Raw genomic sequence first — 18,823 nt, forward strand, 5'->3', positions numbered from 1 at the left:
TTTCAGAAAAACCATACCTGTGATTCCCTCAGAGATCAGGTAAGCCTGAGGATTCTTGTGGTACCAGCACAAAATGGACTAATTGAACCAGTGTGACAGCACTTTTGTCCCAGTAGCTGATATCACTTTGCAACAGGAAACCAGTGGCTGGATGGTAACTTGGTTTGCTACTCCCACTGTGACTGCTGATCACACATTTTGCCTCATTCTTTTAAACTACAAATGAAATGACTGTTCCTTCTATGAAGCTGTCATCAGAGCTGGCAGCCAAGTGGTAGTGAAAATAAATCTCTAGCAAACTCAACCTATGTTGAGCAAAGCTACTGCTCAAACTCAGAAGAGGTAGAATTAGAGGCAGGGATGTAGTTACTGAAGAGGGGGTTTGGATATTTATTCATTCATGGGATTTATATCCCACTTTTCTCCCAAAATGGGATTCAAGGCAACTAATGGAATTCAAGGCATAGATGAAGGCATCACCCTCCCAAGTATAAATTCTGTCCCTTCCATGCAATTTTTCTTCAGTCCTCAGATTTCTAGCATTGTAGTAGTACAGATATCAGATTAACATTTAGAAACACAGTTGTGGCAAACAAAAAAGACAGGCAAAATGAACAAGAAAAAATGAACACAGCAAATGGAAATGTTCTTAGTATGATTTTTCAGTATCTCACTCTTTCCAATTCTAGAAATTTGGTGACTGAAAGAAAATTTCACTGGGGAGACTTAGTAATAATACTTTGTTGTTGTGTGCCTTCAAGTTGTTTCCGACTTATGGTGATCCCAAGGCAAACCTATCACGGCATTTTCTTGGGAAGATTTGTTCAGAGAAGATTTGCCATTGTCTTTCCCTGAAACTGAGAGGATGAAACTTGCCCAAGATCACCCAGTGGGTTTCATGGCCAAGTTGGGAAACAAACCCTGGTCGTCAGAGTTACAGTCCAACACTCAAACCACCACTAAAACAACAATGCCACATCGGCTATCTTCTACTAAGTAGAAGAGCAAGACTAGGTACAATGGATCAGCACCTACTAAGACTAGGTAAAATGGACTGGCACTTCCAGTCACCTGATCCTTTGTGGCTGAAATGTTCCACAATGCTCTCTAACCAACAGGAGAGGGGCATTTCAGAGCTGTAGAGTTCAGACCAGTACTATTTAGAATAATAAAATCTACATGATGGAGATAGAAGAGACCTCATGGGCCATCTAATCTAACCCCCTGTTCAATGCAGGATTGTCTCCTAGAGCATCCCCAGCAGGGAGCTGTCCAGTCTCTTCTGAAGACATCCAGAGAAGGAGATTCCACTAACTCTCTGGGCAATTAGTTCCATTGCTGCAATGTTATCACTGTCAAGAAATTTCTTCTAATGTCCAATACCTTCCTGTAACTTAAAACCATTAGACTTAGGGGCTCAACAGACTGCCCCTTTGGAGCAGTCTGCAGCCACCCCTATCCTCGCTGGATCGGGGCCATGGCGACTGCATGTCGCTGCACCAATGTGGCCTTTCCATGGCACAAAAAGAAGCTGCAAAAAGTGGCATCTTTTTGCATCCCAGAAAGGGTGCCTTAGCTGCCTCCGCAGCTGTTCACTGTAAACACTGCACCAAAGAGGAAGCCTGATGCCACCCGCCATCTGGTCACACAGCCAGTTTGGAGGCAGAGGCGGGGCAGAGTTGGGGTAGCTGGCAAGCGGTCACCACATCCCCATTCTGCCCCCACACCAGCTCTTTATGCTGGTCTATAGAGCCTCTTAGTTCTAACCTCTAGGGAAGCAGAGAACAAGCTTTCCCCCTCTTCTCTGTGACAGCCATTGAGGTATTTAAAGAGTGCAATTGCATCACCCCTTGGTCTTCTTTTCATGAGGCTGAACATGCCCTGCTCCTTCAACCTTTCCTCATAGGTTTTGTTGTCCATATCTCTTTTTATCCTTGTTGCCCTTCTTTGCACCCACTCCAATTTGTCTATATCCTTCATAAACTTAGGGACTCAGAACAGTACTCCAAATGAGGCCTCTCCAATATAGAATGTAGTGGAACTATTACTTCCTAAACTAGCCCAAAAAACCCACAAAAAACTATGAACTATTACTTCCTTCAAATTGGAAAGTATGTGTCTATCAATTCAGACTAAAATAGCATTTACCTTGTTTGTAGAAGCATCACACTGCTGGCTCATGTTCAATTTATGATCAAAAATAATCCCAAAGTAGTACTGCTGAGCCATGTGTTCCCCACCCTATACCTGTGCATTTGGGTTTTGTGGTCTAAATGGAGAATTTTGCATATATCTCCACTGAATTTCATTTTATTATTTTCTGCCCAATTATCTTGTTTATCTAACTTTTGAATTCTGTCTCTGTCTTCCAGTGTGTTAGCTACCCCGCCCAGATTTGTATCATCTGCAAACTTGATAAGGATTCCCTCCATCCCATCATCTAAGTTAGTGATTCCCAAACTTTGGTCCTCCAGGTGTTTTGAACTTCAACTCCCAGACACCCAAACTACCTTGGCCAACAGTCAGGAATTCTGGAAACTGAAGTCCAAAATATCTGAATGACCAAAATCTAACTCATTGATAAAAATGTTGGTAATGGTCCTAGGACTGAACTCTAGGTCAGTCAATTCATAACCTCATTCCACTTTGAAGTACAGCCATTGATAACAACTGTTTGACAACTCTTTCCAACCAACTATGGAGCCATCTGACGATGTTTCCTCTATTCCATATTTAACAGTTTGCTAATCAAAATATTATTGGAGGGACCATCATCTGTTTCTCTGAATTATAGGACTGAAACCCTATAGGGAATAATGTTAAGTCTTCCACCAAATTACAAACCTCAAAATCCCATAGGATGGAGCAAAAATGGTATCAAACTAATAGTAGTGTGTAGTGTGAATACCTGCTGAAAATATCCCAGTGTTTGGACTCTGAATTTCTCATGAGCACCACCCATAAAGGGAAAAAGTTGAGCTCTGTCTCATAGAAAGTACAGCTCTAGGAAAATTTGTAAGATTTGCATATTCGAAACATCCTGGCTTTATTTGATTCATCACTTCCTACTTTCCATCGTCATTCCTTCCTTCCTTCCCTCCCTCCCTCCCTCCTTCCATCCCTTTCCTTTTCTCTGCTCAGCTCCTTGGGAGCTGTTGGCCATACTGTTCCAGTTCAGGGACTCCTGCAACAAAAAAAGATCAGCTGTTGGAGGAACGCAAGAAAGGCCTTTGGGGAGTGCCATGGCCGCAAGGTAATCAGCAGGCGAAGTTATTATCATTATGCTGCTAATTAATTCCCAGCTCATTACATTTCCTGTGGCTAATTTGTACTCGCCACTGATTTGATTAAACTCATCTCTATGCTAATAAATGTGTTTTTCCATTTGTTTTCAGCGACTCTAGGAAGAAGAGCATGGTATTTACATACTTTGACGTTTATCAAATAAAACACAGCATCTGAATAAATTCTACTCTGATTTACAATTCTGGTTAATCAACAATTTAAAGGGGGAAGCTTTAAAAAATGATGTTAAGGGTCATTCTGTATTCATAGAAAGCATGACACACACACACACACACACACACACACACTTTTCACACTGTGTTTGGCTCAAGGGGCCAAACAGGCTTCAGCAAATCAATAATGGTCTACAGAACTTTGAAGATGGGAGCCCACCTTAATGCAGTCACTTGCAAGATCCATGTCCCACACCTAGGGCTAGTGCATACAGTATGCATAACAAATAGTGACTGTAAACAGACTGGTTTAAATTGCTTCTATATAGCAGCTTTCACTATGCTAGTGATGTATTCAAGTCTTTTACTCCCAATCTCAAGTCAGGTCTCAAGTCTCTATCCTTCAAGTCTCGAGACAAGTCTCAAATCCTTGAAAGATATTTTCAAGTCAAGTCTTAAGTCAAGTTTCAAGTCTGGGAGCCAACTTGAACAGAAAAAAAAACAGTGATGAGGGGCTTGAGGCAGAAGGATCCTTCTAAAGCTTTTCAAATGTTTTAGAAGGATCCTCTGATGTGCAACAGGGACAAGCTGCTGAGTAGACCTAAACACCCACCTCAAGCCCATTTGCTTTTTATGGATGAAGTTAGATTAGCAAGTCAATTGCTAAAAATATGCAGATAATGAGTTGAGTTGAGTCAGTGCCTCATATATTGCCGAGACAAGTCTAAGCTATTTCATTGAAGTGACTGGACTCTGACTTAAGTCCAAATCAGTTCCATCACTGATGTATCCAACAAAGTACTGATGCTCCCTGGCTTTCTGTTCACACAAGAAGATACATCACTTTAATAATCCCCATCATCCAGTTGTGAACAGACTTCGGTTCAAATGATACAGTTCTTCTGTGCATGGCAATCTGTTCACACATGCAAGTTCCTAGTTACCCACTGATTTATTTATTTTTAAAGCCTCCCTTTTTTGACCGGGGTCAGTTTGTCCAAGAAAGTATTTGAGTATTAAAACATGATGCAGCCATTGCACACTGGATGGATTTAGAAATTAACTAGTATGTGTGAATCATATTAGAGACTGCAAGGGAAGGATCAGTCTATACGTTTACAGGCAGGCAATTCTAGAAATAAGAGGCAGCAAGAGAAAAAGGACAAAGATGGGCCAAGGTGGAGAAAACCCTTGGCTGGGTGAGAAGCCTAGAATTCCTGGAGCACAGATTTCTAACATGTCATGGCATCATCAACAGAAACAAAAAAATCCCACCTCGCTACACATGATGAATGGTTGCCTATCAACATGGACAACATCTGTAAGCCCAAGTGCCAAAAGTATGGGAATTATAAAGAGGCAGATTTTACATAATGGGGATAGAGCTTAACTGTAAGCTCACAGCCATGTGACAGTTGCATAGAGTTGGCACCACTGCACAAACAAATGAGCATACACATCCATGCACAAACATGTACAACCTGCATGTGGAACCATGCTTGTTGCATAATGCATATCAGTGCACAATGCCACTGCATGCAGAACTCCGCTTCCAGAACCTTGAACTAACTATGGCCATTCCAGATCAAACAGAAATGCAATTTAAGTCAAACAAAAGACACCCAAAGGATTTTACTCAAAATCAGTTGTTTGGGTGTTTGTTTATTCCTACTTTACATAGGTGACTATTCAGAAATTGGACTGCACACCTTCCACTTGAAGTGTGGATCTACCATACTGGCATTTAGTTGTCTCATTTTGCTGAATGTGTAAATCCAACCCAAAGTGGCATTCAGGTGATTAGACAAGTTCACAGAGGACAGATCTATCAATGGCTGAGTCTCCAGATAGAGGCTCTGCTTTTGGTTGTGTGGGCTAGGGATGCTAGGATTTGCAGTTCAATGACTGGAGAGGATGAGTCTCACCCCAGTTCTATATTTTTCTTTATTGAAATACAAACTGAGAATCAACAGTAGCGTTCCTATGATACATTTACTGTAATGATAATGTTCTACTTCCCAATTCTTTACCCCCAGGCAAACTGAAAACAGCTTGATTGCTCAAGTGACAATTAGCACTCCTGTCTCTAGAGGTCTTGCTGATGTGACAATAACTTACTCCTATGGACCTGAACAATTTTCCCCCACTTTTATAGATTAATGGTGACAGTCACACTGGATCCAGAGAATACAGGAAGAACTTGTTCACATTGGGAAGTTTTCCTGTCTCAGTATGCAGAAGCATAATGTGGATTCACCCGATTTTCCTCCCTTCCTTGTGTTGGAAAGAATGATCATTTATCTTCAAACACAATGACTTGAGGAAATAGCTCTAGATCAATCTTACGTTGTGTGCTTTAGGTATAGCTCTCTAATGAGGATCTTCTAAATTTTGAAGGCTGCCTAGAGTTCCCATAAGGCGCATTGACCTCTTTACAGGTTCCAGGGATCAGTGGCTTGGAATCAGAGCAATCCCAGCACATTTAAGTGCCTAAAATGAAGAACAAGATTACACTTTTTCTAATTGCATGAACAAAACCTGACCAGACTGGTGGTAAATGCAACCTTTGGAAGTTCTTGGCACTGGAAAAATGCCTAATTGGCTCCTGGAGCGTGCCTACCTCTGGCTGGGTGGCTTCAGGGTAAGCTGCATGGCACCCAGGTATTTTCTCCAATACTTTGCTGCCGTCTCCAAGCATCTAAAGCCTGAAGTATCCACCTCACCCTGCATAATGGCAGGGCCAGCCCATCCACTCATTACTATAAAATATATCAGTTGGTGAGGCTGTCTTGTTTTTTAAGGGAGGACGAGCTGGGGGCATTTATGACCATGACAATGATGCCATGCTTGTAAATGTAAACACCACAGTTTATGAGGCTGTAAGTCTAGCTTACAACATCATAAATATGGAACAAGATACAAGCCTGTGTTGTGAAATAGCCTATGGAGTGTCCAGTACACAAATATTTGGCAAATATTTACTTAGATCTTTATATCTGTTCTTAATACCTAATAATGTTGGCAGAGATTCTGAGATTCATAAAGTTCCACCATGGTGGAACTACAAAACATCTTGGTTTTGACCTCCAAAGCCCTATACAGCTCAGGTCCTGGTTATTTGAAGGATTATATTTCCCTTTATGAGCCCACTGGCTCTCTAAGGTCATCTGAAGAGGCCCTTCTTTCTGTCCCAACACCCTGTCCGGCTTGCTTATTGGGAACAAGGAAAGGGCCTTCTCAGTGGCTGCTCCCAGGCTCTGGAACTCCCTCCCAAGAGACGCCAGGAGGGTCCCATCCCTGCTCTCCTTTTGGTGGCAGGTAATAGCATTTTTGTGTCATCACGCAAAATAGCAAAGATAGGGGTTTCAAATGCTGTGCAGCTCAGATGTCAGGTTTGTGTACAGTTTTAGTAACGTTTTAATATTTTAATGCATAATTGTTTTAACCTTTTAAACCATTTAATTGTTTTTAAACTTTATATTTATACTTTGTAAATGCTTTTGTATTGTCTGTAAATTGCACTGTTTTAAATTTGTTGTTAGCTGCCATGAGTCCCTATATCGGAAGAAAGGCTGGATATAAATAACTAAAATCATCATCATTATCATCATCATCTTGCCTCTTACCTCGCACTGGACTCACCTTCTTCCTTTGCCCCTCAGGACATTTTGTAGTCAGCGGATAGTGGCTGGTCATGTGATTAAAGCTAGATGCATAATGCAGTAGCATCACTGGGGCTAGGTGGGGTGCAGACTATACCAGGTGACACCCCGGGGGGGGGGGTGAACCTGGTAGTGCCCTCCTCCCCTGTCAATGCAGAAGGGGCAAATGCACACTCTTCACAGCTACTCCATCACTGGGCTGCCACCCTGGGGAGAAAGCTTGACGATGAAGCAGCAGGAGGGGAGAACGTACACCCCTCCTGGGTGACACCTTCTGCACCTTGTAACACCCTAGCTAGTGATGACACTGGCATAATGACAACAACATCTTCCAGCATGTCCTAGGGATGCCACCCCTGAAAAGTCCTGGAAGGTGCTTTCATCTTTCTGCATATGGCTAGAGCCACATTCACAGAGGCTTCTCACCTCTGCCCTCCACCAGTCACTACATGGACATGGAGCAAGGAAGAGGAGGAATGTAGGCAGACTAAGGGGTTTGAGAATTCTGACCTCTGCAATGACCAGATAAAACACATACTTAAGTGTAAGGTGGACTTATACCTATATATATCAACAGGATGCCAGCTCTCAGATTTAAATATTTGACAGCTGTCTATTGGATTTCCTGCATGGCAGGGGGTTGGACAGGATGGTCCTAGTGGTCTCTTCCAACTCTACGATTCTATGATTCTATGATTCTATGATTCTATGACTCTGTGAGCTGAGGTGTGGCAAGCACTTACAATGAGTCTCTGCCACTGCTTGTTGTATCACAGCTTCCTGGTAGGAAGGGGCTTGGTATGCCATACTTCAGTATCCTGCTTGCCAGCATCACAGGACTCCTTCAGAGGTTGTCTGCCTTTTCAGGTGGGTTTTAAGGGGTTGGATCAGGTAATGGATTATAGCTATCCCATTGTGGTTTGAGTGTTGGACTATGACTGTGGAGACCAATGTTGGAATCCCCACTTGGCTATAAAAAAGAACCTGGTTGACCTTGGCCAACTCTCAATCTCAGAAGAAAGCTAGGGCAACCTGATTCCTGACAAATCTTGCCAAGAAAACTATATGATAGGTTCACTGTAGGGTTGCTCTAAGCCAGAAATAACTTGAAGGCACACAACAACAACAACAACAACAATGTAGCTATGACTCCCATGCAAGATCTAGGTCATATTTTGAAGACTATTTTGAGGAGAATGTTTGTGAACCAAAGCATTTAAACATCAGCCTGCAAGTGTAACCTTTTCATAATACATCTGGTAATCTGACTATTGTGTAAGGAAGACATACAACCCACCTCCCAGAATATATACATGAGAAAAGAAGGGAAATTATTATAGATGCTATTCCCTTAGCAAAGATGCTCTTTGATTATGTAGCTGGGTCCACAGAGAGGAGGTACAGTTGAGGAAGGAGGGGTGTTGATAAGCAGGCGGGGGAGCCTTGAATCTGGGACTACAATAGCACATTGCACCAAAACACAGGAATTAACATCAAAGCAATGCCAGGCAAATGAGATTACAACATGCATATTAATGAAGGAGCTAAACAGTGATCACTAAGGCTACCCCAGTGTGGAGAAAATAAAATTATGCTAACAAGATGCACTCTGAAGTCACTGGACCTGAGCATTTTTATGCCCCAGTTAACAACTTCCTTGTTTCAGTGGTCCGTTTTAGTTGAGTATACGTGTATTTGCATTATACTATATTATATACTATTATATCTTTTTTCCATCGCTGGGAGTTAAGGCATCTTACAGAAAGTAAAACAGATGCAGGGGGAAACACATATAGTTAAAAGCATATAAAAAGATATTGATAATCTGGAATTAAACAATCTATAAAATTTTGAAAATAAACATGTAAAACATACATTTAAAAGGAACGAAGAGGCATAAGCAATGCAAATGTTGCAACACGTTTTCTTTTCAAAGCACTTCCTAAAAGTGTTTGCTCACAACCAGGATGAAGCTAATTTATCTTTCCTAGGAAGATTGCTCCAGAGGCTGGAAGCAGCCCCCCAAAAGGACTTCTCCCACATTTCCACAAATGCAGGTGCTGGGCCTAATAGCAGAACTTCCCCTGGAGATTTTGTAATCTATATAGGCTCACACAGGATTGTGCAAGCCTTGCATACAATGAATGGATTCATGTTAATGGCATGTTGTTGTTGTTGTTGTTGTTGTTGTTGTTGTTGTGTGCCTTCAAATAGTTTCCAAGTTATGGTGACCCTAAGGTGAATGGGATTTTCTTGGCAAGTTTCCTCAGACCGGGCTTGCCATTGCCATTGTCTGAGGCTGACAGAGTATGACTTACTCAAGGTCACCAGGTTGGGGGGGGGGTTATATGGCTGAACTGGGATTCGAACCCTGGTCTCCAGATTCCTAGTCCCATGTTCAAACCATATCACCATACTGGCTTGATGGTGGCATACTCAAGTTTCCCTTACACATGTGATTTTATTCCAATGAACGTGTTGAGCTCGCAGCTTCTGAGCACAACATGCAGTTATGTATTCTCAGATGGTGTCTAATTATTTGTCAGTGTCTCCCTGTATCACTTGATTCACAGCCACTGTGCATGTCCCATTGCACAATGGAACAATAATCAGCAAGTGCATTTGCATTAAGTTGTGCAGCACTGGTATTAAGAAGGAAGGTGGTACAAGTAGTACAACCACAATATAATTACACAAGTGTAGATTTACACAATGCAATTATAAGATCTCAGCCTCAGTCTTCTATTACTTATTAGTCAACACAGTCCTGTTCCAAAAGCTGGTCCCTTAAAAGGCATTTTCACCACATGTTTTTGAAATTTACAAGAAGAAACGTGTTTACCACTGTGCCTTAACATTCGCAACCAAGAGTCAAAGCTATCTGTTTATTCAAATTTCAGCCCTCTACACTTGCTGTCCCATCACTTGGCCCACTTAATTGAAATGCTTGGAATGTTTTTGTGCATGTGCCTTTCATTTGCATTCACATTACTTCATGGGTTTTGTAGTTGTGTTGTTGTGTTGTAGTCATACACCTTACATCAGCTAAAATGCATACCCTGTCCTAACATTTCCTTCATAAGAATTATTTCAAGGAGATGTGCCATTGCCTTTCTCTTAGACCGAGAGAGAATGGCTTGCCCAAGGTCAGCCATGGCTGAGTGGGGACTCAGGCCCTGCTCTCTGAGTCCTAGTCCAGCACCTAAACTGCTATGTCACACTAGCTTGTAGACATGACAGCCCTTTCAGCTTCCCAAAACGGTGGTCAAACCAGTGCTCTGCTTCTCTCCAGAGTGCAGCTGGCATTCCCCATTTGCATTGGTATATCAGCTACGGAGTGCTGATGGGCATCAGTAAAATCCAATATGAGTAAAGTTATACAACTTAGACCACAATATAGAGTTCTGACCATGATTTTTATACTCAAAACTTACTTTTGGCACAAAACCTTTGTGTTGGTCTGGGGACAAAAAGCACGTGGTTAGCAATCAAAGTTGTACATTAAAAAATCCTCAAGTTGCAACACACACACAAACCTTATTTAGTTGACTACATTTTTAATGTTATATCTCAGTGTGTCAATATATCATTTCTTATCAAGGACTAGAAAAACTGTGTACAGCCTGCAGCAAACCCTTTTAGCACCAGAATTGAAGATTTTCAAACTAAGGGCCTTTTAGTGGGGTATTCTATTGTTTAAACAACACTTTTTAAAAACTGTGACTGCAACTGCACTGCAGAATTAATGCAAATTGACACCACTTTAACTGCAATGGCTCAAGGCTATCAAATTCTGGAATCTTTAGTTTTGTGAGGTGTGTGGCCTTCTTAATCAGAGAGTTTGGGTGCCATAACAAACTACAAATCCCAGGATTCCATAGGGTGGAGCCATGACAGTTAAAGTAGTATCAAACTACATTCATTCTGCAATGTGGCAGCGGCCTGCTTTTTAATATTTTTAACTGTATGTTTTAAATTGTTTTCAAATACAGTTCATACTTTAATTTCATTTCCATATTGATATTTTTGTATGTTGTTAACCATATTGTATTTTCCTTTGTAAAACACTTTTTGTCTTGGTTTTGAGGGGAAATTATAAATAAAGCAGAGGAGGAGGAGAGGGAAAAGCATGAAGCCCTATATGGATTTTGCTGCTGTGATTCTTCCCAAATCATTTTTCAAAGGGAGAAAAATGAAAATATATTTGGAAAGCTTTTGGACAAGCAGAGATCTCTGGTAGAGTAAAAAGACAAAATGCCCTGATGTGGCAGCAAGCAGCTGCCTTGTTATATGTTCTGATTATTTTCCCCAGGCACTGCTGGACTTCATGGACTTGTCCATCTTCTTTTGAATTAACTTGTGTTGCTGTGTCTACAGGGTGAAAGCAAACAGTGTGACACAGTAAAACCCAGAGGACTGCTTCTCTTTCCCTTCACCCTGACCTCATCTGTGACTGACTCAGTAAACAGACCCATCACACCAAGAAAAGACCGATACATACATATCTGTGGGTAAGTCTGTATCTGTGCGACTGGGGGGGGGGGGGGGGGGGTGAAAAGTTGAAAGGGGAATTGGAGAGGGAAAGAGGGAGGAAAGGAGTTCCAGAAGACATCAAACACAGCCACAGGGGCTTCATTTTCACTTTCCTGCAATTTCACAAAACACGTTAATAATGGTGAGAGGGAGATAACAATGCCAGCAGTTTTTAGTAAGCATGTAGAGTACTGATTTTAGATCACCACTGTGTGGCCTGTTGGCAAGGAAAGGAAACAAGCTCACACCTATCCAAAATGTAATGGAAAGATCAGGAGGACTCTGAGAGATGACATCAATCCCATGCTCAGAACTCCACTGCAGTAATTGCCTCTTCAGTCTCTCACTTCCAGGATCTAAATTCTTACTTCCTAGTCAAATGCTGATGTCTAATTTTTTTGGAGCGGGGGCGGAGATGTCAGGTTTCCACTTAAGATGCTGAGCTGCAAAATCTAGTATCGTCGTCATCATCATCGTTTCCTGGTAGATGTTACTGACTGGAGTGTTGGATCAGTAATTATTCAGATTTTTGGACAATGGAATTCTGTATATTTGGTAATTTATATATTAAGCAGAGCAACTGCATATCCAAAGGTATATCTGAGCTTCTGGTAAAAAAAACGGGATACTCTGGTAAGGTTTTAAAAAGGCTTTAATGTTACAAATAATTCATTTAGCATCTATGAAAAATAGACAATCAGTAGAAAAACCTATATTTTGGTCAAGAGGCCCTAAAACTGACTTCTGTGAGTAAAAGTAATAGGGGAAAAGCATCTTTGAGGCAGAGCCTCATGGTTCCATCCTCTCAGGCTCAGGTGAGGAAGAAGAGAGACAAACAAGTCATTCATACATTTTGTTTTGCAACACAACTATATGAATATTCTCATTCACACATTCCCAATTTGTTGTTCAGACTATTTTTTTTATCAGAACCACATCTCTGCATATCTTCTGTTGCTCAGACATGTCATCACTGTGAATAAAGATGGAGTTGATGAAGCGGATGTATTCAAAACACATTCAAGAATTATAGAGTTTTATTGCAGTTTATCCCGGGTCTATCTGCATCAGTTTTTCACTCATCCAACAGTGTGAATCTTTCAGGAAAACTAAATAAAGAACACTGAGATTGATTATCCCAGATTTTGTAGGGGGTTTGGCATCCCCCCCCCCCGCAACTTAATCAAATGCATTTGAAATTCATGTGGAAAACACAGATTCAACCCATATTCTACTGGGATTATTTACACTGTCTGAATAAACGCAAAGAGTCATTAACCTCCCCTCTTACCCTTTAGCAGAGAAAGGGAGGAGATAAGAAGGGACCTCTTGCAATCACACTGACCAAATGATCACAGAGAGATAAACAAGACAGGCAACCAAGAAAGTTAACTCTCTTCTCAAAATTGCCATAGAGACAAGCATCAGTGCAAACCTGGCTTCCAACAGAATCTAGGAATTGGTAAAGTATCATTAGATTAGTAAAGTATCATTCCAAGCCGAAGCAACTGGTCTCACTCTGAAGAGAGAAGAAACAGTGTATGCTCACTGATGGTGAGCATCCTCCCTCCTTTTCCTTCCCCTCCAAGCCCAGACCAGTCACATCTTTCTCATCTGAATTGCCTCCTTACTTCCTCCCCACTGCTAAATAGCAGTCCCCTCCTAGGGCTTGTCAGCTGCCAAGGGGAACATTCCAGGTGGGACACAAAGAGTTGAAGAATAGCCCCCTACTCCCTGTCCAAAAAGAGCTGTTCCACCTGCTGAAGAGAAGATGGAGGAATAACATGATTGCACTCTTTAAATATCTCAAGGGCTGCCACAAGATCAGGATACAGGTTTGCTTTTTCCTACCAGGTCTAGTGGTTTTTAAGTTACAGGAGGATAAATTTCAATTGAACATTAGAAGGAACCAACTACCTAGAGAGGTCATGGAACCTCTTTCTCTGGACATCTTAAAAAAAAAATAAGGCTGAACAGGTACTTGCTGAGTATGCTCTAGGTCAGTGATTTCCAACCTTTAGTCCTCCAGATGTTTTGGACTTCAGCTCCCAGAATTCCAGACAATTGGCCAAGGTGACTGGGGCTTCTGGGAGCTGAGGTCCAAAACAACCAAAAGACCAAAGTTTGGAGACCACTGCTCTGTGTGGATTTTGTGCACTGAGCAGGGGATTGGACTCAATGGTGCATAGGGCTCCTTCCAAATCTATGATCCTATGATTCCATAAACAAGACTTACAAATATGTAAGCCACACTCACACATGCATGTATCAATAGCAGAATCTTGCCCACTGACTTCTGGCTGAAGGACAACAAGGAGGAGGGCAGTCCATGAACACAGAAGGCTTTCCTACATGTTTGTTCTGTGCCTTCAGATTGTTTATTATTATTATTATTATTATTATTATTATTATTATTATTATTAACTTTTATTTATAAAGTGCTGTAAATTTACACAGCGCTGTACATACAATCTTTTTAATTGGACAGTTCCCTGCCCTCAGGCTTACAATCTAAAAGTTTATGAGTTATACTGACCCTAAAGTGAACATATCATGGGATTTTCATCAGAAGGGGTTTGGCATTGCCACCCACTGATGCTAAGAGAGTGTGACTTCTCCAGGGTCACCCAGTTGGTTTCATGGCTGAGCAGAGATTCAAACCCTGGTCTCCATAGTCCAATGCTCAAACTCCTAGACCATGCTTCCTTCATGTCCTCACCCAATATTCCCTTGGGTGCAGTGGCACTGAGAAGAAAGTTTCACACATAATCCTAGTGGGGCAGACAGTAAGGAATCAGTGCTCACACTAGAGTCTTCCTGGTTTAAGCTCTGTTTTTCTTGCTTGCTTGCTTGCTTGCTTGACAGAAAGCAAGAATTTAGGTCAATGTCGAATATAATAGACCATTTCTACGCCTTCTGTTTTCTCTGCAAGTTTAGCAGAATTCCCTGCTGGCATTTTTTTATTATTGTTGTTGTATAGATTCCTCTATGAATATAGATGCAGAAAGAAATTTGCCTCCAAGACCTCTTATTTTCAGCATTATTGTTTGTGAAACCAAAACAGTTCTCCCCGACAGCTAGATAATGTCCTGGCATATTTGACAATATACATTGAGCGTTCTCTGGTGCCTTGAGTCCTCCTGTTTCTATTTGTAGAGTGGATGTTAACAGGAGGAGGATTCTGGGATTATTCAAATTTCTTTGGCATCCCAAAGGATTACATTTTTTGGTTCACACACTCACACTGTACTTTTTCAAAATGATGGTGTCACTAGATGAAATATTCAGCACTATTTGTCACAAAGGAGGGAGAGATATAGTGTGATGTAGTGGTGTTGGACTATGACTCTGGAGACCAGGGTTCGAATCCCAGCTCAGTTATGAAACCCACTGGGTGGCCTGGTGGAAGTCTCACTCTTTCAGTCTCAGGGGAATTCATATTGTTAGCTTTAGACCAGCCCTCTAATCTATCAAAGTCACCCCGTGTGTTTCCATGGCTGAGTGGAGAGTCAAACCTTGGCCTCTAGAATTAAAAGATATAGCTGTGTTAGTCTGTAGAATCAGTATGTAGAGAGATCTTGTAGCACCATTGAGACTAACAGAAAGAAAGACGTTTGCAACATGAGCTTTCGCAGCCTTCAGTCTACTTCCTCAGATGCTTTTTGGTCTCCAGAGTTGCAATCCAACAGTCAAACTACAACATCACACTGGCTCCTGATATACAAGGTCAATTGTGTCTCCTTTAAGGTAGAGAAAGAATTATTGTTCCTTTCTGTTAAAAGAATTGACAAAGCTGTTTTTGAACATCCTCAGAGAACAGTGAACCCCTCTTGCTTCTCCTCAGCCTTCCTGCAGTATTGTGAGGGATGGCTGAAACTGTCCATTTCTGTTTGTGCCTCTTTATCTACAATTCCATTCTATTTCATGCCAAGATTTATTTTCTTTATCTCTGGAAAAGTGTCATCCCCCAAACACCTATTTAGGTATTTAACTTTTACCATATATTTAATTGTGCATTACCTTCCAAAATGCATACTTAAAATGATTTTTATACCTCCCAAATCTGCCACAGCCTTATGTTGTGATGTTTGAAGGAGCTGTGAAATATGATGCATTATTAAATATCACATTTCATATTTGTCTGGAGTGTGTGGATGAATCCATTTTATAGAAGGAATTTGGAAAGACTGGATTTATGAAACACTGTGGACTGCAGTTCTTACCAAACACCCAATATTTCTGTTTCAGTACTTTCAAATAAAGGAGATGGGTAGACCTGCCATATGAAATTTTGGTGAGAGGTTGCTATTCTCCCCAGGGTTTAGCATACCATTAAGCTAACAGGATAAGGCAGCTTCTGAAAATAAGTGTGTTTTTAATTCTCTCCCACCCACCCTCTTTTTATTTTAGTGCACCACACACAGATGAACCAACATGGTCCTGCTGAGCATTGATGTTGGTTGAGGGGGATGAGGAAGCCCCAGCTTTTTCAACACACAGCTAGATGGGGAGTGTTGAAGATCTCCAATGTGAGTGCATCAGAAAAATTGATCCTGCTTCCTCCAAACAATTATGCAACTGACTGTCAACCCCATTTTGAGACTTCGAGCAGAATGCCTTGGCCCTTGATTTTTAAAGCGGAAATCGACGGTATGAAAGCGGACGTGTCCAAGGGAGGCTTGCTCAGCTCTGGCATATAAAAGGACAGAGATGGAAGATTACAACAGCACCGAGATGAGCTTCTGGCTCCCAGCCTTTTTCTTAGGAATCAGCCTTCTCTTTGCCTTGGGCTTTTGGTCTAGCAGTAGCTAATGCGAGATGACAGGCTCGGCTCCCTTAAGGGCTAACGTGGGCAATTTCAGTCCTGGCATTTCAATTTATCTTTAACCAGCAGTTTTCAAAAGGGTACAGCTAAAAAAGAACTTGGCTTGGTCTCTCTACATCTTCCCTTCCCCCTTCCCCACTCCTTCCACCACAACAACACAACAGGAGAAATCAGTGACACAAGATGTATTTTAAAAGATTAACTCCTTAAGGAGGAGTTTTAAAGGAAATGGACCAACATTTTCTTCATATCAGGTCTTTCCACTCTTCCATTCCCTCCCCAGCCCTTCCAACATGTTTTCCTCATCAAAATAAACACCTCCTCCCTTTGATTTTGCATGCCCATTTGCTTTATGACTGATAACCACAGCAAAATGGATGACTACAAGAGGTAACATTATGTGGGTGTATCCACACTGCAGAATTAAAGCAGTTTGACACCACTTTATCTGTCATGACTCTACCCTACAGAATCCTGGGATTTGTACTTTGTTGAGGAACCAGAGCTCTCTGATAGATCATAATACCTCACCAAATTACAAATCCCAGGATTTTTTAGGGTAGAGTCATGGCAGTTAAAGTGGTGCCAAACTGCTTTAATTCTGCAGAATGGATACACTCCAAGTTGGGATCCAAAATGTTATTTTAGGCTTATCAGCGCATGGGCTTTCCTGTTGAGATTCTTGGTTCCTCTCAACCCAGCTTTGATCTATAGATCCTCCCATAAGGAGCCCTGGTGGCGCAGTGGTTAAATGCCTGTACTGCAGCCATTCACTCAAAACCACAAGGTTGCGAGTTCAAGACCAGCAAAAGGGCCCAAGCTCGACTCAGGCTTGCATCCTTCCGAGGTTGCTAAAATGAGTACCCAGACTGTTGGGGGCAAATTAGCTTACTTGCTAATTAGCTTACTTGCTGTTCACCGCTATGATCTTTGGAATACCGGTATATAAATAAAACAAATTATTATTATTATTATTATTATTATTATTATTATTATTATTATTAGCACATGCAGGTTTTGACAGTCCCATCACATTTCAAAAGAGGGTCGTTGTGGTCCATGGTACTGAACCCCACACTGAAAACAGGTTCAGCACCATGGATAGCAATGGACCCAACATGCTGTAATGATCTGATCACTGCACCATTTACATTGCCAGTACATACACATGTTGTCCTGTTGAACTTGGTCTCCCAGAGCCAGATCACTACACCATCCTAATTTCATTGCTATCCATGATGCTGAACCTGTTTTGAAGGTGGGGTTCAGTACCATGGACAGTTCCTCTAAAGTATAGTTAAATCTGGACCAAATTCCCTATCCCACTCACATCAAAGGCACATCTGCCACTGCTTAGTGGGAGCTTCTTGGTGAAGCTATTTGGGGCATGGGGCTTAGTAACCTGAATGCCTCCCCAAAGTCCAGAATTAAACCAGAGTAGATGGCATCAAGGCAACCAGACACCACTGCTTGGTGGTACTAACTAAGAAAGAAGCAACCAAGAAAGCTAACAAGGAGTGATATTTATGAAAGAGATATAACAATGGCAGTGATAGAAAGAGCTGAAAGGATGCAATGGCTTAGTTGTTAAGATGCCAGTTTTTATAATTGGAAGATCAGTTTGTGGCCTGAGTGCCACATGATGGGGTGATCTCTTGTCACTAATCCCAGCTTCTGCCAACCTAGCAGTTCAAAAGCATGCAAATGCACGTAGATAGATAGGTATCACTACCCAGTGGGAAGTTAACAGTGTTCAGTGCAATCATGCCAGCCACATGAACACCAGAGCAGTCCTCAGACAATGCTGGCTTTTCAACTTAGAAGCGAAAAGTAGCACTGCCCCCTATAGTCGGTTACGACTAGACATTCATGTCAAGGGTTACCTTTAGAAAGAGTTAATAATAATAATAATTTGTTTTATTTATATACCGCTATTCCAAAGATCATAGCGGTGAACAGCAAGTAAGCTAATTAGCAAGTAAGCTAATTTGCCCCCAACAGTCTGGGTACTCATTTTAGCGACCTCGGAAGGTTGAGCCTGATTTCTCAAAACCTGTGGAATAAACAAGGAACCCATAATAAAGAGCAAAAGAAGCACTTAGTCTGGAGTCCTTAAGAAAGAAGTACATATTTGTCTTACAATGTTCCTCAGACTGGATTGACTTCACATCAGAACATTTTTGGTTTTACCAGTCAGCATCTTCAAGCATCTGCTCGATCTCCACAGCCCTCACAAGGCCATACATGATAACACTGCCTGACTTCATCTTCTTTCCTTCTTTCCAGTACTAGGTCACTAAATCCAGCCACCATCTCATTTTCGGAGATTAGAGGAATGGTAGTCG

The 18,823-nt window shown here is 41.6% G+C and overlaps 1 long non-coding RNA gene across 1 annotated transcript; it reads left to right on the forward strand.

The window, feature by feature from the left end:
• The first annotated feature begins 3,150 nt into the window (after positions 1 to 3,150).
• LOC121930045 lies at positions 3,151 to 16,933 on the forward strand. The gene is made up of 3 exons (XR_006103805.1): positions 3,151 to 3,253; positions 11,498 to 11,631; positions 16,064 to 16,933. It is a non-coding gene; the product is annotated as an uncharacterized LOC121930045 (long non-coding RNA).
• Positions 16,934 to 18,823: the final 1,890 nt, after the last annotated feature.

This window comes from Sceloporus undulatus, chromosome 4, assembly GCF_019175285.1.
Source record: "Sceloporus undulatus isolate JIND9_A2432 ecotype Alabama chromosome 4, SceUnd_v1.1, whole genome shotgun sequence".
NCBI lineage: Eukaryota > Metazoa > Chordata > Lepidosauria > Squamata > Phrynosomatidae > Sceloporus > Sceloporus undulatus.